This window comes from Lutra lutra, chromosome 11 (assembly GCF_902655055.1).
Source record: "Lutra lutra chromosome 11, mLutLut1.2, whole genome shotgun sequence".
Lineage (NCBI taxonomy): Eukaryota > Metazoa > Chordata > Mammalia > Carnivora > Mustelidae > Lutra > Lutra lutra.
Window position 1 is genome coordinate 10,475,798 of NC_062288.1, and position 26,331 is coordinate 10,502,128.

At 38.4% G+C, this 26,331-nt stretch overlaps 1 protein-coding gene across 3 annotated transcripts in view; it reads right to left on the reverse strand.

Annotated features, from left to right (window-relative positions):
- Positions 1 to 26,331, reverse strand: part of HECW1 (HECT, C2 and WW domain containing E3 ubiquitin protein ligase 1) — a 460,020-nt gene that overhangs the window by 127,524 nt on the left and 306,165 nt on the right. The gene's annotated exons all lie outside the window — the stretch shown is intronic.

Consider the following 26,331-nt stretch of genomic DNA (forward strand, 5'->3'; position numbering starts at 1 on the left):
GACCCATCCATACGCTATCTCAAGAGATTCATTTTAGACTTAAAGACACCTCCAGATTGAGGGTGAGGGGGTGGAGAATCATTTATCATGCCAATGGATATCAAAAGAAAGCTGGGATAGCAATCCTTGTATCAGACAAATTAGATTTTAAACCAAAGACTGTAGTAAGGTATGAAGAGGGGCACTATATCATACTTAAAGGGTATATCCAATGAGAAGATCTAACAATTATAAATATTTATGCTCCTAACTTGGGAGCAGGCAATTATATAAACCAATTAATAACCAAAATTAAAGAAACATGTTGATAATAATACAATAATAGTAGGGGATGTTAACACTCCACTCACTACAAAGGACAGATCATCTAAGCAGATCAAAAAGGAAATAAGGGCTTTGAATGACACACGGACAAGTTGGACTTCACAGATATATACAGAGCATTCCATTCTGAAGCAACAAAATATACATTCTGCACACAGAATACATACTGCACATGGAATATTCTCCAGAACAGATTACATACTGGGTCACAAGTCAGGTCTTAACTGATACCAAAAGATTGGGATTATTCCCTGCATATTTTCAGACCACAGTGTTTTGAAACTTGGACTCATTCACAAGAGGAAATTTGGAAAGAACTCAAATATATGGAGGCTAACAAGCATGCTACTAAAGAATAAATGGGTTAACCAGAAAATTGAAGAAAAATCTTAAAAATTCATGGCAACAAATGAAAATGAAAACACACTGTTCTAAATCTTTGGGATGCAGCAAAGTTGGTCCTAAGACAGAAGTACATGGCAAAACAAGCCTTTCTCAAGAAACAAGAAAGGTCTCAAATATACAACCTAACCTTATACCTGACAGAGCTGGAGAAAGAAGAGCAAATAAAACTTAAACCAAGCAGAAGAAAATTAATAAAGATCAGAGCAGAAATTAATGAAACAGAAACCAAAAGAACATTGGAAGCAATCAATGAAACAAGAAGCTGGTTCTCTGAAAGAATTAATAAGATTGATATACACCTGGCCAGACTTATCAGAAAGAAAAGAGAGAGAGGACCCAAATAAATAAAATCATGAATGAAAGAGGAAAGATCACAACCAACACTGAAGAAAGACAAACAATTATAGGAACATATTATGAGCAACTATATGCCAACAAATTCAGCAATCAGGAAGAAATGGATGCATTCTCAGAAACATAAAAGTACTAAAACGGAAACAGGAAGAAATAGAAAACCTGAGCAGATCCATAACCAGCAAGGAAATTGAAGCAGTCATCAAAAATTTCCCAAAAAAAAAAGATTCCAGGGCCAGATGGCTTCCCAGAGGGATTCTACCAAACATTTAAAGAAGAATTTAATACCTAATTCTTCCGAAACAGTTTCAAAAAAATAGAAATGGAAGGAAAGCTTCCCAACTCATTTTATGAGGCCAGCATTACCTTGGTCCCAAAACTAGACAAAGACCCTCCCCAAAATGAGAATTACAGACCAATATCCCTGATGAACACAGACGCCAAAATCCTCACCAAGATATTAGCCAGCAAGATCCAACAGTACATTCAAAGGATTAGGCACCGTGACCAAGTAGGATTTATTCCTGGGATGCAAGAGTGGTTTAACATCTGCAAATCAATCAATGTGATATACTACATTAATAAAAGAAAGAACAAGGACCATATGATCCTCCCTATAGATGCAGAAGAAGCATTTGGCAGAATACAGCATTCTTTCTTGATTAAAACTCCCCACAGTGTAGGGATAGAGGGAACATACCTCACTATTATAAAAGCCATTTATGAAAAGCCCACAGAGAATATCATTTTCAATGGGGGAAAACTGAGAGCATTTACCCTAAGGTCAGGAACATGACAGGGACACCCACTCTCACCACTTTTGTTCAACATAGTACTAGAAGTCCTAGCCTCAGCAATCAGACAACAAAAAGAAATAAAAGGTATTCAAATTGGCAAAGAAGAAGCCAAACTCCCTCTTCACAGATGACATGATATTTTATGTGGAAAACCCAAAAGACTCTAACCCAAACCTTCTAGAACTCATACAGGAATTCAGCAATGTAGCAGGATATCAAATCAAGGCACAGAAATCAATGTATTTGTATACACTAACAATGAGGTAGAGGAAAGAGAAATAAATCTGTCTTATTTACAACTGTATCAAAAAACATAAGTTACCTACAAATAAACCTAACCAAAGAGGTAAAGGATCTGTACTCTACAAACTACAGAACACTTATGAAAGAAATTGAGGAAGATACAAAGAAATGGAAAAATATTCCATGCTCATGGATTTGAGGAACCAATATTGTTAAAATTTCTATGCTGCCCAGAGCAATCTACAAATTCAATGTAATCCCTATCAAAATACCATCGACATTTTTCACAGAGCTGGAACAAATAATCCTAAAATTTGCATGGAACCAGAAAAGACCCTGAATTGCCAGAGGAATGTTGAAAAAGAAAACCAAAGCTGATGGCATCAAAATACCAGACTTCAAACTATATTTCAAAGCTTTAATCATCATCAAGAGAGTATGATGGCGTAAGAACAGACCCACAGATCAATGGAATAGAATAGAGAACCCAGAAAAGGACTCTCAACTCTATGGTCAACTAATCCTTGACAAACAGGAATGAATATTGAATGGAAAAGGGCAGTCTCTTCAATAAATGGTACTGGGAAAATTGGATAGTCACATACAGAAGAATGAAACCAGATCATTCTTTTACACCATACACAAAGATAAACCCAAAATGGATGAAAGACCTAAATGGGAGACAGAAATCCATAAAATCCCAGAGGAGAACGCAGACAGTAGTAACTTCTTTGATCTCTGCCACAGCAACTTCTTGGAGACACATCTCCAAAGACAAGAGAAACAAAAGCAAAAGTGAACTAATGGGACTTCATCAAGACAAAAAGCTTCTGCACAGCAAGGAAACAATCAACAAAACTAAAAGGCAACCTATGGAATGGGAGAAGATATTTCCAAATGACATATCAGATAAAGGGCTAGTATCCAGGATCTAGAAAGAACTTATCAAAATCACCATTCAAAAAACAAAGAATCCTTCTCTGCCTGCCTCTCTGTCTACTTGTAATCTCTCTCTGTCAAATAAATAAATGAAATCTTTAAAAAAAAAAAAAAAGGGGGCGCCTGGGTGGCTCAGTGGGTTAAGCCGCTGCCTTCGGCTCGGGTCATGATCTCAGGGTCCTGGGATCGAGTCCCGCATCGGGCTCTCTGCTCAGCAGGGAGCCTGCTTCCCTCTCTCTCTGCCTGCCTCTCTGTCTACTTGTAATCTCTCTCTGTCAAATAAATAAATGAAATCTTCAAAAAACAAAGAATCCAGTCAAGAAATGGGCAGAAGACATAAACAGACATTTCTCCAAAGAAGACATACAAATGGCCAACAGACACATGAAAAAATGCTCCACATCTCTTGGCATCAGGAAAATACAAATCAAAACCACAATGAGATACCACCTCACACCAGTCAGAATGGCTAAAATTAATAAGACAGTAAACAACAAATGCTGGAGAGGATGTGGAGAAAGGGGAACCCTCTTACACTATTGGTTGGAATGCAAGTTGGTGCAGCCACTTTGGAAAACAGCACGGAGGTTCATCAAGATGTTAAAAGTAGAACTACCCTACAGCACAGCAATTGCAGTACTAGGTATTTACCCCAAAGAATGTGCAAGTGTGATCCGAAGGGGCACCTGCACCCCAACATTCACAGCAGCATGTCCACAATAGTCAAACTACGGAAAGAGCCTAGATGTCCATCAACAGATGAATGGATAAAGTAGATGTGGTTTATATATACAATGGAACATTACTCAGCCCTCAGAAAGGATGATTACTTACAATTTACATCAATGTGGATGGAACTGGAGGGTACTATACTGAGCAAAATAAGTCAATCAGAGAAGACAATTATCATATGGTTTCACTCATACGTGGAATATAAGAAATATCGCAGAGGATCATTGGGGAAGGGAGGGAAAACTGTATGGGAAGAAATCAAAGAGGGAGAAAAACCATGAGAGACTTAACTATATGAAACAAACTGAGGTTGCTGGAGGGGAGGTGGGTGGGTGAGGGAGTAACTGGGTGATGGGCATTAAGATGGGCATGTGATGTGATGAGCACTGGGTGTTATGAGAAACTGATGAATTATTGAACACAACATCTAAAACTAATGAGCTAATTGAATTAAAAAAAAAAACTTGGAGAGTTTACCAGCCACAAATTTTCAGGGCCCTTTAGGTGAATAAAATCAAGGCATCAGATTAATACAAAGAGAAATAGTAGAGACATAAAAATCATACATATATATACACACACAGCATACGGCCTCCATATTTGTATCTTGTATATATTTTTATGAAAAATTTTATAAAAATAAATAGAAAACATGTAAATAGATACTTTCTAGAAAAATTTTAAAATTGATTCAGGAAGAAATAGGAAACCTGAATAAATTAATAACATTAAACAGTTGACTTGGTAATCAATCATTCTGTCACCAGGTCACTTTAGAAGTAAATTTTACCAAAACTCGTAGAGTAAATAATCTCTTCTTATATAAACTGTTCAAAGAAAGTAAAAATAAAAAAGGAGACAGCTACCCAAATGATTTGCTGAGGACGAGACACCTTTTCTACAAACTGTGCAATAATGTAAGAAAAGAAAATTAAAAATATCTTACTTGTTAACATAGATAATTGCACAAATTCTAAATAAAATTAGTTGCAAATCAAAATCAGCATTTGTATGAAAAGTACCAAAGTATGTCTTCTAGGCTAAGTACCACCTGTGTGACCATTCCTCTGAGATCAAAAGGCCTTTTCTCCTTGGTCATTCCTAACATTCTTCTAGAGGGTGCACAAGACTTTGAACATTCATTTTGTGTACTACATTCATCTCTACTAAAAATTTATTTCCTTTTTAAAAAAAAGATTATTTATTTATTTATTTGACAGGCAGAGATCACAAGTAGGCAGAAAGGCAGGCAAGGAAGGGGGGTGGGGAAGCAGGATCCCTGCTAAGCAGAGAGCCTGATGTGGGGCTCGATCCCAGCACCCTGAGATCATGACCTGAGCCGAAGGCAGACTTAACCCACTGAGTCACCCAGGCGCCCCCAAAATTTATTTTCTGATTTCCTTCTTCTCGCTTATATTAAATATATTTTATCTTGCTATATTGTATGCATTTTGTTTGTTTCCGGGCACAAGAAGAGAGGTGAATATTTAAAATACTATATTAAAATGTGAACTTTTTAAACAGTATGTGTGCTGTGTTGCCTAGATTTGGCACTTGTGGGCTCATAGGAAAAGTCAGGTCACTGAGGGGTCCATATCTAAAGAGCTGGTCCAACAAATGGAGCCAGAGTCCCTCCTCTTCCCTGCACCATCAGGTGGATTTGCTTTCTGCTTTTTCACGTTCTGTGTGGGCTGCCTGGTACCCCCTTTCCATCACTCTGGAAGTCACCAGACTAGTGCTGTATTACTTCTGTCTGAACGTCTCTTTCACAAATGTTCTAAGTTACACCCATACCCAGTAACGCCTCCCTTAAATACAACGGTTTCTCAGCCAAAGACGGACGCAGTTAGCAGCCTAGTTTACCAGATTTTTGAAGATAAATATATTCTCTTTGAAACAAACAAAACCCCAGGAACTGTGAGATTAGCTAATTAATCATGGTAGCACCATAATGATAATGTTATAATACAGGAAATCAATAGCCTAATAGTAATACCATTGTAAAAAATTTGCAAATTAAAGTCATTGATAATATGACACGAACTCTATTGATTTTCCCTGATATTTTTAACATTAAAAATACTGTTATCTATATTTACTTTTGTTCATATATCTTTATTGTTTTCCAGGTTAATTACCTACAGCACTGGAAAAGCTGACAAAGTTAAACAGATTAAAGACCTGACTTGGAATTTGTCCCTGGGGGACGGTCATTACTTCCAGCAAGACAAGCATAAGGGAGGCAAAGATGGGGACCTGCTGCAGGCCCCCAGAAGGACAGGATCACTGTCAGGGTTGGGCCTTACCGAAGCAGAATTTCTGCTGAATGAATAAGGAAAGAGAATGCACAGTATTTGGTTTCTATGACTTAGTCCACACTGGCTTTTTTTTTTCTTTCATTTTTTAAGATAAATGTGACCAGCTTATATGGCTACACTAAGCACAACTGCATGCCTCCTCTGAAATTTCTCACGGCCTCTTCCCACTGTCTGCTCCCCCATTCCTTATCCTTGTCTTCCTTGGTTCCTCCTCTTTGGCTCATCTGCATTTGATTTCTTTAACTCTCAAGTCTCTATTCTTGGAAATCCACTTAGATCTGTTTTTTACTAACTCTAGCCTCACTTTTGATTTTGGTATCAGCCCTATAGGATGTCATTAGCTTAACAGCCAGCTGACATCAAACCGTGTGCCTCTGAGTTCAGTGCAGGAGCCTCAGGCATCACCTGGGAAACAGAGGCAGTAGCTCTGGAGCCGAGCCCCTTGTGTTTTTACGCTGGTGTTCCATTCACGAGTTCCTTTCAGAAAAGTGTTCAGCTCCTGAATTCGTCAATTAAAATAACTTACTTGGTGCTGAGATTATCACTGTTTGTATCAGGAAACTTCGAAAAATCTTTATTTTTTTATTTTTTATTTACTAGAGAGAGAGAATCACAAGTAGGCAGAGAGGCAGGCAGAGATAGATGAGGAAGCAGACTCCCCACTGAGCAGAGAGCCTGATACGGGGCTCGATCCTAGGACCCTGAGATCATGATCTAAGCTGAAAGCAGAGGCTTAACCCACTGAGCCACCCAGGTGCCCTGATCTTTGTTTTGTTTTAAGATTTTATTTACTTATTTGTCATAGAGAGAGAGAGAGAGAGAAAGAGAGATCACAAGTGCTCAGAGCAGCAGGCAGAGATAGATGAGAAAGCAGAATCCGCGCTCAGCAAAGATCCCAATTCAGGACTCGATCCCAGGACCCCAGGATCATGACCTGAGCCAAAGGCAGCCACTCAACCGAGCCAGGCATCCCATTCAAAAAATCTTTTTAAAAACTACTGTCCTGGGACGCCTGGGTGGCTCAGTTGGTTGAGTGGCTGCCTTTGGCTCAGGTCATGATCCCGGGGTCCAGGGATCGAGTCCCCCATCGGGCTCTCTGCTCAGCAGGGAGCATGCTTCTCCATCTGCCTGTTCTGCCTGCTGTTCCCCCTGCTTAAGCTCTCTCTCTCTGGCAAATAAATAAACAACATCTTTAAAAAACAAAACAAAAAACTATTGTCCTGGGACAGGGCTGTTGTCTAGGGCTTCTCTCTTACCACCAGTGCCAGCTTTGCATTTTGAAGAATGCTTTTCTTCCATAAATGTGATTTTTGCGTTTATGAAAACTGTTCATCTAGTCCAGGTTAAAAGTACAATTTAATTTCTGGATTAAATTACCTTTCAATTTCTAATCAACCAGCACTGAGGTTAACCATCTTTTGTAAACCAATCAGAGCTTGATTAAAGCCTGTTAGGGCTGGCTGATTACAGTAATCATCTAGCATTGCCCTTACAGATCAGGGGCCTTAGCCAGGGTCCTTTATCTCATCTCTAGAACATGAAGCTTGTAGCCTAACGTGGTCCACTTGCTCTGCTTGGTCAGTGAGGTTTTTGGCAATCTCTCTGACAATAAGTCTCATTCTTACCCACTCGTGATGTTGCTGGGGTGATTAAATGTGAAAACTCTGGTAACAGCCTCTTAGCACTTGGCATCTACAAGAATGTTCTAAATGTCGAGCCCAAGCCCGACTCTTGTGAGTTTATGCCCACATCTGACCCATCTGGTGGTTTGTGGTTTGCTTAACTGTAAGCTAATCTTTTGGGGTTTTTTGTGCCTAATACTGGACTTACAGCCAGCCCCAGCACTAGATGCTGCTCTGAGCTACCTGCTAGAGCCCTATTTTAAGTGCCTGGTATCTGGGAGATATGGAAGGGACCCAGTAGACAAAAGTGAGGCATAATGGCTAATTATATCTACATCTACACTTCTCCATGTTCACTGCCACCTTTCTGGTCCAAGCTTCATCGTCTCCCACCTAGCTTCGGCAACTGCCTCCTAACTGATGTCCTTTCTCCCCCTCCTCCCTCTCACTCCGCCCCCACTATCAGCAGAGTGTGAGTCTTACTTGTTCCATACCTCACCAGCGTAGTCATTGTCCATTTCCTTCATTTTAGCCATGCTGGTGGGTGTGCAGTGGAATCACACTGCACTTTTAATTTTTAGTCCTGGATGACTAATGAAGCTGAGAAGCTTTTTATATGTTTATTGGCATTTGGACAACCTCCTCTGGGAGGTGCCTGTTCAAGTCTTTGCTCCATTTTTTTGTGAGTGTCTGTCCTTTCCTTCTTGATTTGTAGAGGTAGTGTGTGCTATCTAGATACAGTTCAATATATTTTCCCACTCTGTGGCTTTCATATTCTACTTAACAGCCCCCTCCTTTTTTTTCGGCTTCCATAGGGTCATGAAGGAATTCTCATGTTATGATTTAGAAACCTTATTGTTAAACTTCTGTAGCTAGATTTACAATCTATTGGGAACTGATTTTTGTCTATGCTATGAGACTACATTAGAGACTCATGTGCTTTGTATATGGATAGCGCACTGACCCAACATCAAATTCTGAACATGCTATCCTTCCCTTACTATATATGGCAGTACCACTGTTGTCATAAAACAGTGATACTACGTGTGTATATAATTGTCATTCTAATCTTTTCAACGAGCCATTCATCTATTCTAAGCCAACGCATATCATTGTAATTCCTGTCGCTTTATATTTATCATGGCATCTGTAAGCGTAAGTCCTTTTTTTTTTTTTTCAAGATTTTCCTGCCTATTCTTGGCCTTTTTAAAAATTTTTGTATAGACTTAGAATTAGCTTGTCAAGTGACATTAAAAATACCTCTTAGAATTTTGATTGGGATTTCACTGAATCCACAGATCAATTTGAGAATGAATTGCCCCCATACAATATTGAATTTTCAAATCCTTAAGTATATAATATCTCTTTTATTTAGGGTGTTTTTAATTTCTCTCAGAAATGTTGCAGTACTTAGTATAGACGTCTTTTATATTTTTGCTAGATTTACTCCTAGGTATTTGATGTTTTGTGATGCTATTGTAAATGGAATCTTTCAAAGTTTTCATTTTCTATTTGCATGTAGAAATAGTTTGTGTTTATATATTAACCTTTTATTTATTTAGTGACATTAAATTCACTTATTAATTCTAATGGTTTATTATTTTACACTGTTCACTTATATGACAATGTTATTTGAGAATAAGTAAGTCTTCCTTTCCAACTGTGGTATATTTTCTTTATTTTTGCCTTATTCCATTGGATGGATCTTCAGTAAAACAGTAAACAGAAGTGGCTAAAGCATGTATCCTTATCTTGTTCTCAAGGTAAAGTATTTCAATATGATGTTTACTCTAGATTTTATTCTTATTATTCTTAGTATTTTAAGTCCTCTTTCAGAGTGAAGAAGTTCTCTTCTATTCTCAGTTTTCTGAAAGTTGTTAAAAATCAGGAATAGATATTAAATTTTATCAACTACACTTTCTGGATCTACTAAGATAAACATGTTTTTTCTCCTTCATTAAATTTAAATAAATTTTAATAGCACACTTAAAATGAACACCACAGAAGACAGCTGGCCATTGTTGCTTCTTTACAAAAAATTCAAATTCTGGCAATGTCCAGAAAAATGTAAAAGGATTGCTTATATGTAAAAAAAAAAAATGTAAAAGGATTGTGATATAGTTGAACTGTGAGGACTTGTTCACTGAAATAAGAGACTGGGGGTCTTTGACTCGAATGCGGCTATAGTCTACTCCAATAGTGGTAAAGAGCAGCTAAAACTTCAGTAAAAACCCCATCATTGTTTTGGCTGGAAGAACCAGGCAAAGGAGCCTGCAGTAACCAGCATCACCAAAAAGTGAAGGAAAAGTGCCAGAAAGAAGAAAGGCAAAGATGGAAAGTGCCAAATTCTTTTTTTTAAACTCAGCCCAAGTTTCTGGCTGATCACAGAATCATATAGGTACAGGGAAAATGAAATCAGCTTGCAGTTAGGTCTTAAGGTCTGAAGTGCTGGCCACCACGTTCACAGCAGTGTGAGCCCAACCAAGTTAACTGCCTGCTACCACAAAACAACAAAATAATGAATAACAACAAAAAAGGGGCACATATGTTAGAATTATCAGGAAAGGACTCTGAAGCAACTATTTTAACTACACTCAGTGAGGTAAAGGAAAATCTACTTGTCATGAATAAATAGATAAGAAACATCATCAGCAAAACATAAATAACAAAAACAAGACCAAACTGCAACTTCAGAGTTAAAAATTCTAATATATGAAAAAAATTCACTGAATAGAGGTAATAGTAAAATGGAGGTGATAAAGAGTCAGTGGAATTGAAGACAGATTGACAGAAATGATCCAATTATAGGAAGAGAGAGAATTGCCTTAGAGACCTGTGGGACAGTATCTAAAGGTCTAGCGTATAATATTGGGAGTCCAAGAAAAAAAGGAGAGAGAGCATTCAACAGAAAAATATTGGAAGAAATGATGGCCAAACTTCACCAATTTGGTGAAAACATAAGTTTATAGATCCCAGAAGTTCAATGAACCAACAGGATAAATTAGAAGAAAACTGTTATAGGTTGAATTATGTTGTTCTCCAAAAGTGTGTTGAAGCTCTAAACATGTGAATGTAATCATATTTGGAAATAGAATCTTTGTGATGTAATCAAGTTAGGATGAGATCAGTAGACTGGGCCCCAGTCCAATGTGTCTGTTGCATTTATAAGAAGAGAGGAATATGGACACAGAGGCATATGGTGAGAATACCATGTGAAGAAGGAGGCAGAGATTGGAACAACACATCTACATGCCAAGGAATGGCCAAGATGCCAGCATCACCAGAAGCTAGGGCAGAGGCATGGAACAGATTCTCTTTCAGGGCAATCACAAGGAGTCAGCCCTGCTTACTCCTTGATTTTGGACTTCTAGTTTCCAGAACTATGAAATAATACATTCTGTATGTGGCAGGACAATGTATGCAGCAGGCCTAGAAAACGTATACAAAAACCATACCTAGGAATGTCATAATCAAACTTGAAAACCAAAGATAAAGGGACAAACTTGAACCAACCAAAGAAAAATGACACATTCCACACAGGAGAGCAATGATTCAAATGATTACAGATTTCTTAGTGGAGACTATGGGGACCATAACACAGTGGAACTACATTTTTAAAGTGTTGGGGGGGATACCAGTCACCCAGAATTTTATATTCAGTGAAAATATCTTCCAAGATGAAGATGAAATTAAAACACTCAGATAAACAAAAAACTAAGAGAACTGCCACCAGGCTCACTCTACAAGAAATGCCAAGGGAAAGATTTCATGCTGAAGGGAAATGATACCTGAAGGAAAACTCAGATCTTTAGACGTGAGTGAAAACATTAGAAATAGGAAACAAATGGGGAAAGTATAGGGGACTGTACTGTTTCTTAACTTCTTTAAAATACTTATGTCTGGTCTTTTTTTTATTAGAGATGGGGAGAGGAGGGAAGGGCAGCGGCAGAGAGAAAATCTTAAGCAGGTTCCATACCCAGTGTATAGCTTGATGTGGGGCTTGATCTCACAACCTTGAGATCATGACCTGAGCCAAAATCAAGTCAGTTGTTTAACCAAATGAGCCACTCAGGCACCACTAAAATACATATACATCTGTTTAAAGCAAAAATTATAACATAGTTATGTGGGGTTTATAATGTATGAAAAATGTACTATATATGGCAACCATAACATAAAGGATCATGGGCACAGGTAAATGCAGGTAAATATTGTTGAAATGTTACCACATTTTTGTGAAGTGGTATACTATTAAGTCAATGTGAATAATGAATATATAAGAAGGTATAATGTAGTCCCTAAAGCAACTACAAAGAAAGTTATCAAAAAATGTGTGGCTAAAAATCCAACAGATGAATTAAAACAGAATAAGTATTCAAATAATCCAAAACAAGAAAAAAATGAAAAAAAAGAGGACAGACAGAAAATAATAAAAGAACAGACCTAAACACAACCATATGAATAATGACATTAAATGACAATGAACTAAAGACTCTTATTTAAAGGTAGAGATTATTACACTAGGTGAAAAACTGTCTACAGGATATGCACCTTTTATATAGGAACACAAATATCTAGAACGTAAATGGATGAGAATAGGCATATCATTCAAATATCAAACATAAGAAGGCTGGAGTTATTATATTAATGTGAGATAAAATAGCCTTCAAGAGAAAGGGGATTGCCAAAGACAGGGTATTTCAAAGAGAGATATTTCATAATGTTAAAAGGGCCAATTCATCAGGACAACATTACTATGCATGTACCTAACAAAAGAGAGCCTCAAAATACAGAAAGCAAAAGTTGGCAGAATTGGAGAAACAGATAATTCCATGATCATAGCAGGAGATTTTTTTTTTTAAAGATTTTATTTAGTTATTTGACAGACAGAGATCACAAGTAGGCAGAGAGGCAGGCAGAGAGAGAGAGGAAGGGAAGCAGGCTCCCTGCTGAGCAGAGAGTCCGATGTGGGGCTCGATCCCAGGACCCTGAAACCATGACCTGAGCTGAAGGCAGAGGTTTAACCCACTGAGCCACCCAGGCGCCCTGATCATAGCAGGGGATTTAAACATCTCCCAATTTTCTCAGCAACTGATAAAAAGCTAGATAATTAGAATTTAATTTTTATAGACGACTACATAAAACATAGAATACACATTCTTTTCAACCGTACATAATAAATCCACCAAAATATACCATATACCGGACTGTAAGACATGACTGAATGTATTTAAATGGAATTGAAATCATACTAGGTATGTTTTCTGACCACAATGAAGTTGAATTAGAAATCAGTAACAAGCAGATATTTAAGAAAACCTTAAAATTTAGACTTTACACCATCCATTTCAAAATAATCCATGGGTCAAAGAAAGGATATTAAAAAATATGTTGAATAGGGCGCCTGGGTGGCTCAGTTGGTTGAGCGACTGCCTTTGGCTCAGATCATGATCCCGGACTTCCAGGATCGAGTCCCGCATCGGGCTCCCAGCTCCTTGGGGAGTCTGCTTCTCCCTCTGACCTTCTCCTCTTTCATGCTCTCTCTCACTCAATCTCTCCCAAATTAATAAATGAAATCTTAAAAAAAATATGTTGAACTGAATGACGAAAATTAAAAAGTATCAATTTTACAAAATGTGGCTAAACCACCAGTTAAAAGAAAATTAATGGTTTTAGATGAACACATTATAGAAAAAAATAAGTTTAAAATAAAAACCTAAAATGTCACCTTAAGAGGCTAAAAACAGAAGAGCAAAATAACCCTAAAGTAAGTAGAAGGCAACAAAGGAGAAAAATAAAATTAAGAGTAGAAACAGAAAGAAATAGAAAATAAAGAAAAATACAGAAAATTATCATCAAGAGCTGGTTCTTTGAAAAAAATTAACAAGTTTTATAAATACATATATTGGTTAACAAAAAAAAAGAGAAAATATAGTTCACCATTAATAAATGAGAAAAATATTATTCTATTTTTTTTTTAATTTATTTGACAGACAGAGATTACAAGTAGGCAGAGAGGCAAGCAGAGGGAGAGGAGGAAGCAGGCTCCCTGCGGAGCAGAGAGCCCGATGTGGGGCTCGATCCCAGGGCCCTGGGATCATGACCTGAGCCGAAGGCAGAGGCTTAACCCACTGAGCCACCCAGGAGCCCTGAGAAAAATATTATTCTTAATGGATTTATAAACATTAAAGGACAATAAAATACTATTTGGAACAACCCTATAAAAACTGCATGAAGAAAAATGTCAATATGCCTTGAGAGACACAAATTACAAAAGCTTACCCATGTAGAAATAGTTAACTTGAATAGCCCTATTTCTATTTAAAAATTGAACTCACGTTTTAATACTTTCTCACGTATTTAAAACTGCAGTCTAAAATGTCTTCATCTATATATTCTATTAAACATTTAAGGAGGAAAATAACAATTATACACCATCCTTCCAGAATATATAAAAGAAGGAAAATTTCAAAACTAATTTCATAAGACCAGATTACAATTATACCAAAATCAGACTAACAAAATTACAGATCAACATTCTTCATGAATGTACATGTAAAAATCCTTAAAAAACTATTAGTAAAAGAACCTCAACAATATATAAAAATAACGACACATTTGACGAAGTGGAATTTATCTTAGGGATGCATGGTTGATCTAATATCAGAAAGAATGAAAGAATAGAATGAATAGAATATTCATAGAATGTTCCATGAATATCCATAGAATATTCAATAGAATGAATAGAATACCCAAATTTTGGGTATGAATGAATGAATGAATGAATGAATAGAATATCCAGAAGGAATGACTACCCAATTTTTGCATCAACATGGACGGAACTGGAGCAGATCATGCTAAGTGAAATAAGTCAAGCAGAGAAGGTCAATTATCATATGGTTTCACTTATTGTGGAATATAAAGAATAGCATGGAGGACATTTGGAGAAGGAAGGGGAAAATGAAGGGGGGGCAATCAGAGGGGGAGACAAACCATGGTAAGGGAGACTATGGACTCCCGGGAAATAAACTGAGGGTTTTAGAGGGGAGGGGGGGTGGGAGATGGGTTAGCCCAGTGATGGCTATTAAGGAGGGCACATATTGTATGGAGCACTGGGTGTTATATGCAAACAATGAATAATGGAACACTACATCAAAAACTAACGATGACTAATGGTGACTAACATAAGAATAAAAAAAGAAAATCAACCATGGTAATTTACCAAATTAATAGAATAAAGGTAAAAATTGTGGAATCATTTCAACAGCTGTAGAAAAAGTGTTTAACAAAATTCAACATCACCTATGATTTAAAAAAGAACTCTCGGCAAACTAGGAATAGAAGGAAACATTCTTTTTTTTTTTTTTTAATTTTTTTATTTTTTCAGCATAACAGTATTCATTATTTTTGCACCACACCCAGTGCTCCATGCAATCCGCGTCCTCCACAATACCCACCACCTGGTGCCCCCAACCTCCCACCCCTTCAAAACTCCCAGATCGTTTTTCAGAGTCCATAGTCTCTCATGGTTCACCTCTAGAAGGAAACATTCTTAAGCTGATGAAGAGCATCTACAAAAATCTAGTAGCACTATGCTTTGTGGTGAGATATTTTTTTTTAAGATTTTATTTATTTATTTGTTAGAGAGAGAGAGAGCATGAGCACAGGCAGACAGAGTGGCAGGCAGAGGCAGAGGGAGAAGCAGGCTCCCCACTGAGCAAGAAGCCCGATGTGGGACTCGATCCCAGGACGCTGGGATCATGACCTGAGCCGAAGGCAGCTGCTTAACCAACTGAGCCACCCAGGCGTCCCTGTGGTGAGATATTGAATGCTTTTCCCTAATATCAGTAATAAAGCAAAGATGCCTTCCATCACCCCTTCAGTTCAACACTGTACTAGAGGCTCTGGACATTGCAATAAGGCGGACCACCAAAAACAAACAAGTCAAAAGGCATAAGTTTAGGAAGGATTGAGTAAAATTATTTTTATTTGCTGTGCATGTTTACTTAAATATCTTCACATGAAACAACTAGTGAATTAGCAAGTGAAATTAGTATGGCTGCAGGATTCAAGATTAATAGAGAAAAATTTATATATATAGGAAGCAAATAACTGGAAATGAAATGAAAAAAGATTCCACTTACAATAGACCCCCGCCCCCAAAATAGCAAGATTTCTATACTGAAAACCACATATATTGTCAAGAGGAATTAAAGACCTAAATAAGTAGAGATATATCATTTCATAGAATGGAATAGATAATATTCAACAAATTTCCAAGTAAGATTCCAGAACTTCTTTTTTTGCAGGTTCAAAGGTCTTTCTAAAATTTATCAGAAAATCCAAAAACTCTGGAGGAGCCAAAGCTATTTTTAAAAGACTTTATTTTTTAGAGCTCTTTTAGATTTACAGCAAAACTGGAGGGAGGAACAAAGATTTCTCCTACACCCCTTGTTCCACACATGCATAGTCTCCTCCATCATCCACATCACTCACCGGAATGGCACATTTTTTTTTTTTTAAACCAAGGATGAACCTTCACTGACACATCATAATCACCCAAGTCAACAGTTTACCCAAGGGCTAATTCTTCCTGTTGTATATGCTATTGGTTTGGACAAAAGTAAAAGGAGATTCATACACATCATAATATACCAAGTATTTTCATGGCCCTGGAAGTCTTCTGCTCTCTGCCTATTCATCCTTCTCCCCTACACATTCCTGGCAACCCCTGACATTTTACTGTCTGTCTCTATAGTTTTGCCTTTTCCAGAATGTCATATAGTTGGAATCATGCAGTATGTAGTCTTTTCAGATCTGCTTTCCTCACTTAGTAATATGAATTTAAGTTTCCACTATGTCTTTCATGACTTGGTAGCTTGATTCTTTTTAGTGCTAAATAACACTGCATTGTCCAGACCCATCACAGTTTATATATCCATTTACCTCCTGAAAGACATCTTGGTTGCACCAATTTTTGGCAATTATTCTTGTGTAGGCTATTGTGTGGACACAAGTGTTCAAATCCTGTGGATACCGAGGACCTTGATTGCTGGATCATTTAAGAGAGTATAGTTAGTTAAGAATCTGCCAAACTCTTTTCCAAAGTGAATGTACCACGTTGCAAGCCCACCAGCCATGTATGAGATTTACTGTTGATCCATATCTTCTCCAGCGTTTGTGTTGCCAGTGTTCTGGATTTAAGCCATGCTAACAGGTGTGCAGTGGTGTCTCCTTGCTATTTTAATTTGTATTTCCCTGATGACATAAGGTATGCAGCATCTTTTCATGTGCTTATCTGCCATCCGTGTATCTTTGGTGAGGTGTCTGTCAAAATCTTTGGCCCATTTTTAAATAGACTGCTTGTTTTCTTCTCATTGAGTTTTAAAAATTCCTTCTATATTTTGGATAACAGCTATTTATCAGCTATGCCTTTACAAATATTTTCCCCCAGTTTGTGACTTATCTTCTAACTCTCTTGATACAGTTTTTAACAGAGAAGTTTTAATTTGAATGAAGTCCAGCTTGTCATTCTTTCATTTATGGGTCAAGCTTCTGGTATTGTATCTCAAAAGGCATCACCAAAACCAAGGTCATTTGGATTTTCTCCTATGTTAATATCTGAGGTTTTATAATTTTGCATTTTACATTTAGGTCTATGATCCATTTTGAATTAATTTTTTGAAGGGTATAAGGTCTGTCTCTAGATTTTTTTCTTTGCATGTGGATTTCCAGCACCATTTGTTGAAAAGACTATCTTTGCTCCATTATATTGTCTCTATTTCTTTGTCGAAGATCAGTTGTCTATGCAGGAATCTAATTCTGGGCTATCTACTCTACTCTGTTCCATTGATCTAATTATCTTTTTTTTTTTCCTCAATACCACATTTTCTTGACACTGCAGCATTATAGTAGGCCTTGAAGTTGGGTAGCATTGGTCCTCCATTTTTGTTCTCCTCTAATATTGGTTAGATGTTCTAGGTCTTTTGCCTCTCTATGTAAACATTAGAATGAGTTTGTCAATATCCATAAAATAACTTGTTGGGATTTCAAGACTGCATTGTGTTTATACATGAAATTAGAAAGAACTTAACATCTTGACAATGTTACCTTCCTATCCCTGAACATATATCCATTTTTTAGTTTTTTTTATTTATTCACTATAGTTTTCATTCAATACAAATTTTGTTAGATATATAGCTAAATGTTTCATTCTGGGATGGTAATATAAATGCATTGTTTTTAATTTCAAATTCCAGTTGTTCATTGTTGGTATACAAGATAGCAATGGACTTCTTGTATATTAACCTGTATCCTGCAACCTTGTTATAATCAAATCATTTGCTTTATTTTTTTAAGAGTTATTTATTTATTGGGGGGGTTGGGCAGAGGGAGAGAGAAAGCTCAAGCAGACTCCCTGCTGAGCACAGAACCCAATGTAAGGCTCAATCTCATGACCCTGAGAACATAACCTGAGCCAAAACCAAGAGTAAGATGCTCAACCGAGTCATCCACGCACCTCCCCCACAAAATGTCTGCTTTAAATGAATGTAGTTTTTTGTTGTATGTAATGAATTGTATTTTTGTTTGTAGATTGTCCCTTAATAAACATAATGATAAAAATAATAATGTAAAGAGTATTTCCCATTTCATGGAACACTACATCAAAAACTATTGATGTACTGTGTGATGACTGACATAACATAATAAACAAAATTAAAAACAAACAAAAAATAATAATTCTGGGAAAAATATAGGGAAAACTAAGGAAATCTAAATAAAGTCTGTAATTTTGGCTATTAAAAATTATTCCCCATTGCCTCTAAATTTTCCAATTTATTCGCAAAATATTTTCATAGTACTCATCTTTTTAATACAAGTACAATCACTACATTGTAATTTTTGTTAACTTTCTCTGTCAGGTATTTGTTTTCTAGTTCAGTGATTTCTGCATTCATCTTCTTCATGGTACTGGTATAGTAGATTAATCACATGGAAACTCACATCACTGGGATCAGCTTATTTTCTAATTTAGCTGCATCCCATAAGTTTAAATATGTCATATATTCATTATTATTCAGTTCAAAATATTTTCTAGTTTTTATTATGATCTCTTCCTTGACCCCTAGATTTTTTAGGAGCTTTCTGCTTAATTTCCAAAGTGGACGGGCATTTTCTAGTTTTACTTTTATTATTTATGTCTAGCTTCTTAAGTTTAAAAACATAAAATAGTATTTAAAATCTACTTCTGATAAGTCCAAGAATAGGCATCTGTGTACTAAGGAGGGCACGTGTTGTGATGAGCACTGGGGGTTATACGCAACTGATGAATTGTTGAACACTACAAGAAAACTTATGATGTTACGATGTACTATATGCTGGCTATCTGAACATAACAATTAAAAAAAAGTCACCCATGGTCCATTCCTTTTGTTACTGAGGTCAGATAATATATACTTTTTAAATTTTTATTTATTTATTTTAAATTTCGTTTCAGTGTTCCAGAATTCATTGTTTATGCACCACACACAGTGTTCCATGCAATACGTGCCCTCCTAATACCCACCACCAGGCTCACCCAACCTCCCACTCCCCGCCCCTCCCAAACCCTCAGATTGTTTTTCAGAGTCCATAGTCTCTCATGGTTCGTCTCCCCTTCCAATTTCCCCCAACTCCCTTTTCACCATCTCCCCATGTCCTCCGTGTTATTCCTTATGCTCCACAAGTGAAACCATATGATAATTGACTCTCTCTGCTTGACTTATTTCACTTAGCATAATCTCTTCCAGTCCCGTCATGTTGCTACAAAAGTTGGGTATTCATCCTTTCTGATGGAGGCATAATACTCCATAGTATATATGGACCACATCTTCTTTATCCATTCGTCTGTTGAAGGGCATCTTGGGTCTTTCCACAGTTTGGTGACCATGGCCATGGCTGCTATGAACTTTGGGGTAAAGATTCGTCTGTATCTTTCTTTATATTTTAACTAATCAGAGACTGACTGGGCTGCTTGAGCTATCTTAAAATTTTCCACCATTGGTTGGCCCTTATTCTTTCATTGTCACCAGCCAGGGGTCTAACTGAGACTCTAGGGTTTTGCTAGGATATCTCCCCTTGGAGGATCCAGAACTTTAAGTTTTGTCTCTTCAGCTGTCAAACTACAGAACACTCCTCTTTGATCTTCAGCAGCTTTTGGCCTACTTTCTTATCCCTGTTACAAAAAACAGTTGCAGAAAGTTGGCTCACTTGAAATTCCTTTCTCTCCAGGATCTTTTTTTTTTTTTTTTTTTTAAAGATTTTATTTATTTAGGGGCGCCTGGGTGGCTCAGTGGGTTAAAGCCTCTGCCTTCAGCTCAGGTCATGATCCCAGGGTCCTGGGATCAAGCCCCACATCAGGCTCTCTGCTCAGTGGGGAGCCTATTTCCTTCTCTCTCTGTCTCTGCCTGCCTCTCTGCCCTCTTGTGATCTCTCTTTGTCAAATAAATAAATAAAATCTTTAAAAAAAAGATTTTATTTATTTATTTGTCAGAGAGAGAAAAGAGCACAAGCAGGGGGAGCAGCAGGCAGAGGGAGAGGGAGAAGCAGGCTCCCTGCTGAGCAGGGAGCCCAACGTGGGATCCCAGGACCCCAGGATTATGACCTGAGCTGAAGGCAGACGCTTAACCGACTGAGCCCCCGAGGCATCCCCCTCTCCAGGATCTTGGCCACACAAGTCCTGTTGTCCTGAACATCGGCTCACGATCACAGATCTTTTTTTTTTCTTTTAAATTTTATCTGGCTTTTCTTGGTGTTTTGTGTTAGTGTGCCACATGCTGTTTCATGACAGCTGGAAGCAGACAGCAACTGCTTCCATTCTACACAGAGCCGCAGGAACATTTGGATAAATTTTGATCGGAACATGATGCCTTCTTACCCCAATAGCATCTTATCACATTTGTGATAAAAAACCAACTACTTTCCCTGACTTATAAGATGCCGGTCCCTGCCTCTCTGCCCAGCCTCATTTTATCCCCCAGTCCCATCCCTCACACATGGTTATCCTCCAGCCACAATGACCTTCCTGCTATTGTGCAAGCCTGCCAGGCTTGGTACACTCAGGCCCTTCCTACTAGCTGCTTCCTCTATCCGCAGCATACATCTAACCAGGTCTGCATGTATTTTGTCTCTCAGTTCATACGACAACTCAGAAAGGCCTTCCTGGACCATGGCCATCTAAGTTAGCTCCTCTGCATCAGGTTTTGTTTGCTTACATTAGAACAGAAGCTCTAGGAGGCAGTATCTTGTCTTCTAATCTCGTGGCCAGATTGAAGCAGGCTGACACTGTACACGTGTGGGATTATTCCAGCCAGCTTTGAGGGCTGAGACAAAGAGAATGGAGTAGAGGCTGACAAACACCATGGCCTCAGGGTCGATTTTAATATTTGCTCAATCCACATGATATTTCTAAGCATTTGCTTTTAGAAATTCCTTGTGTGATTTAGAGGTTTAAATATACTCTCCCGATAGGCACTCTGAATAAAAACCCCAAAACCCTTCAGTTGCTGCCATTTTCTATTTAACTTCTCTGTGTGGATATAATCTCATTAAGTGCTCATTATATCCATTCAGGAAAGTAAACAGACTTCAAAATCAGGAGCGTTTTCCCTGTGTGAAAACAGTTTCTAATTACAGTAGTAATCATAAAAAAGAGATCAATCAACATGTAGTCTTTTTTAAAATATTTTTTAGTTGACATTATACTTAGTATGTATTTCTCTCAATTTTCTCTCATTTTAAAATTCTGATAGTAAAAATAAATAAGTAAATAAATAAAATTCTGAGAGTATTTTTTCTAAGGTTTAGCGTGTTTTAATTAGCAAAAACATGTTTTAAGTTTGAACTTGCATAAATCTGAAAAAATAACATAAGATTTTAATACAACATTAATCACAGAAATAAATTTAGCTAAATTATACAGTAAAGGATATTTTTGCTCTCAAGTGCAGGTAAATTCAAATATTTCAAATGAATGTGCTTTATATGTTAGCAGGTATATACAGAGAGTAGGACAGTTTGGTTCTCACTCACCTGTTTGCACAGATATTTAAAGATGTGCGTGAATTCTGTAGGAGCGGGAATCTTCATTTCATTCACCAAGGTGCAGTATGAGACCCAGAACCCAACATTAGGTTTTGTTTGTAAGAAATAAGAGAACCAAACTATGAGAGACTCTGGACTCTGGAAACAAACTGAGGGTTACAGAAGGGAAGGGGTGGGGGGAATAGGGTAACTGGGTGATGAGCATTAAGTGGGGCACGTGTTGTGACGAGTACTGGGTGTTACAGGCAACTAATGAATTGTTGAACACTATGTCAAAGACTAATGATATACTGTATGTTGTCTGACTGAACATGGGAAAAAAAAAAAGAAAGAAAGAAGAGAACCATGCTGGATGTATGCAACTGGTGTAAGCCCAGCCAAACAGCCATCATTTGTCTGTGTGTACCATGAGCTCCAACCACATGGGATTTCTTTCTTTATATTTTTCAACCACATGCCATTTCTGTAGAGATCCCCAAGTATTTGTGAGATGCCTTGGTAGTTTCACACATGCTGTTCCTTCTACCTGGAATGCCCCCATGGCACTCCCCAAAAATGTCTCATCACGCATCACGACCTAAGTCCCACAGCACACCATCTGGGAAGTCCTCCCATCAGCATTCTGCTGCATTCTGTCCATACCTTGATTAGATCATTTATTTCATTGTGTTGTCTCCTTTCACCAGCTTGAGAGGTCTTACCTATCAATCCTTTTTGTCCTTCCAGAGATTTCTATTTCTACCACAGAATAGATACCCAGTAACATTTCTTATATTAATCATCAGCCATAGGAACTTCACCTGGCTTTCCCCATTAAAAATGTTCTCACTGATCCTTCAAATTTACCCTTCAGAAGCAGCAGTTCATATGATTAGCTGAAAGACCATGTTCGACTTTTTTTTTTTCTTGTCTTTGAAGGAAGGAAAGTATTTAATCATGGATCAGTTGTTTAAGAGTTAAAGAACCATTCTTATTATCTACTTTTCTAGAGTGAGTTTTTTTTAATCATTTTTTTTTAAAATTTATTTTCAGCGTAACAGTATTCATTGTTTTTGTACCACATCCAGTGCTCCATGCAATCCATGCCCTCTCTAATACCCACCACCTGGTTCCCCCAACCTCCCACCCCCCCACCTCTTCAAACCCTTCAGATTGTTTTTCAGAGTCCATAGTCTCTCATTGTTCACCTCCCCTTTTTTGTTAACAGTCTTCAGCCTCATCATCCAATGCTATAGATTTAAACTTTATTTTTTTTTGGAAGGGGAGGGGTTATACTCATCACTTTGAATATCCGATAAAATCTATGGATACTCTCTCCAGAATTTATCCACAACCACCTATACCCAAAACTGATCAGTATCAGGCTCTAAGGGCAGATGACCTGCTTCAAATTCTGGTTCTGCCATTTACCAGCTATGAGACCTGGGGAAAATTACTTAACTTCTCTGTGTCTTGGTTTTCCCTTCTTTAAATGGAGATAAGAATACTACATTAGGGTTGTTGTGAGGACTGAGCTAATTACATAAAATGTTTCCACTGCTTGGCATAGTAATCCCTATATATAAGCCTTAGAGAAGTAGGTTCTCGGAACTGGAGATGCTAAGAAAAACTGGATATTAGCATCTGCCTGACGAGCTCAAAGGCTCAGGGGAAAGACGGATGTGCAAATAAAAAAAGGGACAGAGAGGAAGGAGCACTTTCCTCCTGAGGTCCAGGGTGGGAATCAAGGAAGGCCCAGTAGGGAGGTGGCATTTTAGCGGAGTCTTGATGGGTGAGCAGGACTTGCTAGTTGGATTCGTTGGGAATGTACATTTCAGGCAGACGTGAGCAAAGATTATCTATGCAGCCCCGTGAAAGCATGTGGGGCAGTGGGGGACGGCAGCTACTGAGTGTGTAAGGTACTGGCGAGTGGAGCTGAAGCACACTGCACACACTGCAAATTGTTCTATTCGACACCCATGTTCAACCACCTTCTCCCTTCCCCTCCTTATTTAAGAGCTGGGGAATCGAAGTACTAGATTTTCCCAAACAGGTGAATGTCTGTGACAGGTAACAGGGCTTTTGCTGGGAAGGGCTTCTCATACAGAATAAAAATGCAAAGACTTACATGGAGAAGGCTTTTTGCCTTTTTGCTTTCTTCCTCCCTTGAACTTGAGGTTGAGGCTTTAAGACAGGACGATGAGCGTCACCTGCTAACAGTGTGGTAGGAAGACCCAGAGAGCTCGAGTCCCTCGTTGGTGTTCTCAGCAGCTGCACTTCCAGAACCCCTCCCTCTGGACTTCTTGTTTGTAAAAAATACCACAGCTGGTCCCACTTCCTCTAGCTCAGAGCCAAGGGCATCCGTTATGGACACAAGCGGTAAGTAACGCTGGGACAGCCAAGTCCTTGAGTGCTCTGCACAGGAGAGCATTTAGGGGTGGAAAGTGCAGATCTTCAGTCAAGTTAGCTGATATTTAACTTGAGAAATCAGTTACGCTCAGTCTGAGCCTCACTGGGGAAACCTGTGGCAAAACTTACTGTAGAACACCAACTTTATTTTTTTTTTACTTACTTAAATTAAATTAGTTAACATACAGTGTATCATTAGTTTCAGATGCAGAGTTCGGTAATTCATCAGTTGCATAGAACACCCAGTGCTCATTATATCTCATGCTCTCTATAAGGCCCATCACCCAATCCAGTTAAGGAAAAAAACCAAAACAAAACAAAACAAAAAAATCACCGACTTTAACCAGGGGAGGCTGGATAGAATGCAGGAGGTCAAAAGCAGAGGACTAGTGAGAGTGTGCTAGGATCTTTCCAGAGTGAAGTAAATCTTAACTAAAGACGCAGAAATAATTTCAGAACTTAAAGTGGATTCCAGCTGACATTTTTAGACCAAAAACATTCTGATAGTGGTGGGTTTCTGAAATGTTCTTTGAGACTTATAATACCTTTGTGACTAAATGTTTTAGAACAAGTTGCTCTGAAGTTCTTCGGAAGAGAGAAGCCTTCGCCCCCCCCACCCCCACCCATGTACTATAAATTCCTGTGGCATCTTGTATTATCCCCAGGAATGCAGTGAGGAGTCCAGAAATAATTGGTGACAATAGCCAGGACTGAAGGAACAAATAATTTAAGATTCATTATTCCATGCTACTGTTACTCTCAGTGCTTTAGAATCTGTTGATAACCAAAGCAGTAGGAAGTTTTAGTGCAATTCCTTTTCCTTTACATTGCTCTAACTTTAAACATTGCTCCTCTGTAAGGCCTGGGTCAGCGTTTATTAAGCCTAGGAAGTGGGTGGTGTAATTTAAGAGACAATGAATGAGATTTGTCCCCAAAAATCTAATTACACTTTCTTATTCAAGGACACTTATAAAGTCTACAACAGAGATGACCTATTCTGAAGAATAAAGGAAGGAAACCTGTCCAAAGCAAGTCCTTGGGAAGGAGGAGCACATTCCCATCAGTAACAGCCTGATGAAGGTAACTTCAGGCTCAGATTGAGAATCACTGATTTCTTCAATCCACATGAGCAACAGGACATGCTGAGATTTGAACCAAGATTTGTGTGGCTGCAAATCTTTGCCTTTTTTTTTTTAAAGATTTTATTTATTTGACAGACAGAGATCACAAGTAGGCAGAGAGGCAGGCAGAGAGAGAGGAGGAAGCAGGCTCCCCACTGAGCAGAGAGCCTGATGCGGGGCTCGATCCCAGGACCTTGGGATCATGACCTGAGCCGAAGGCAGAGGCTTAACCCACTGAGCCACCCAGGCGCCCCAAATCTTTGCTTTTAACACCAACATTATATGGTAGCCCCTCCCATGCCCTAAGCCTCCCTGCTGCCCAGCCCACACAGTCAGCAGGTCACAACCTCAAGCCAAAGCATGTGAGTTAACCTGCCCAGCAGGTTGTGACAACTTTGTTAGTTCCCTAGGAGAGAACTTAGTCACCGTGAGGCCAAGCCTGACGTGCGTGTGTGTGGCTTTACTGAGGAACGTTCTCACTCCTGGCCAGTAGAGGACACACATTCAGGAGTGGAGACAGGCCTTCATGAGACAGAACCAACCACTCGATACTCCAGCAAGTTACCGAACTCCGTTCAGACCAGGAAGGTGGGATGCAAAATTAGGGTTCATGTTTATTTAAATCAAAAAATATGTAACTCCCAAGGGTATAGTAGGGCTTCATGATTTACCTGTCCTGGGAAACGGACAGTTTTAGAATCTCTGGAACTGGTCTAGAGGGAGACATTTAAAATCTGGCATTCTCGCCTAAGGACTGCACACATAGGAAGAGTGTAAGAATGCTTCTCTTCTTTCTCCCACACAGAGGTACCAGGAGGCTGTCTTGCTCTCAGATGCAGGTTCTGAATCAGATGAAGAAGCTACAGCAGGCCTACTGAGTGTAGCTGCAAGTTTCCTGGTATTGCCTTGAAGGCCTCCAGCAAGATCCCTGAATTACAACCCACAAAGAACACTGCTCTCTTCTCAGACCAGAGAGCCATGAACTTAGCAGCAGTCTGGGGCTCCA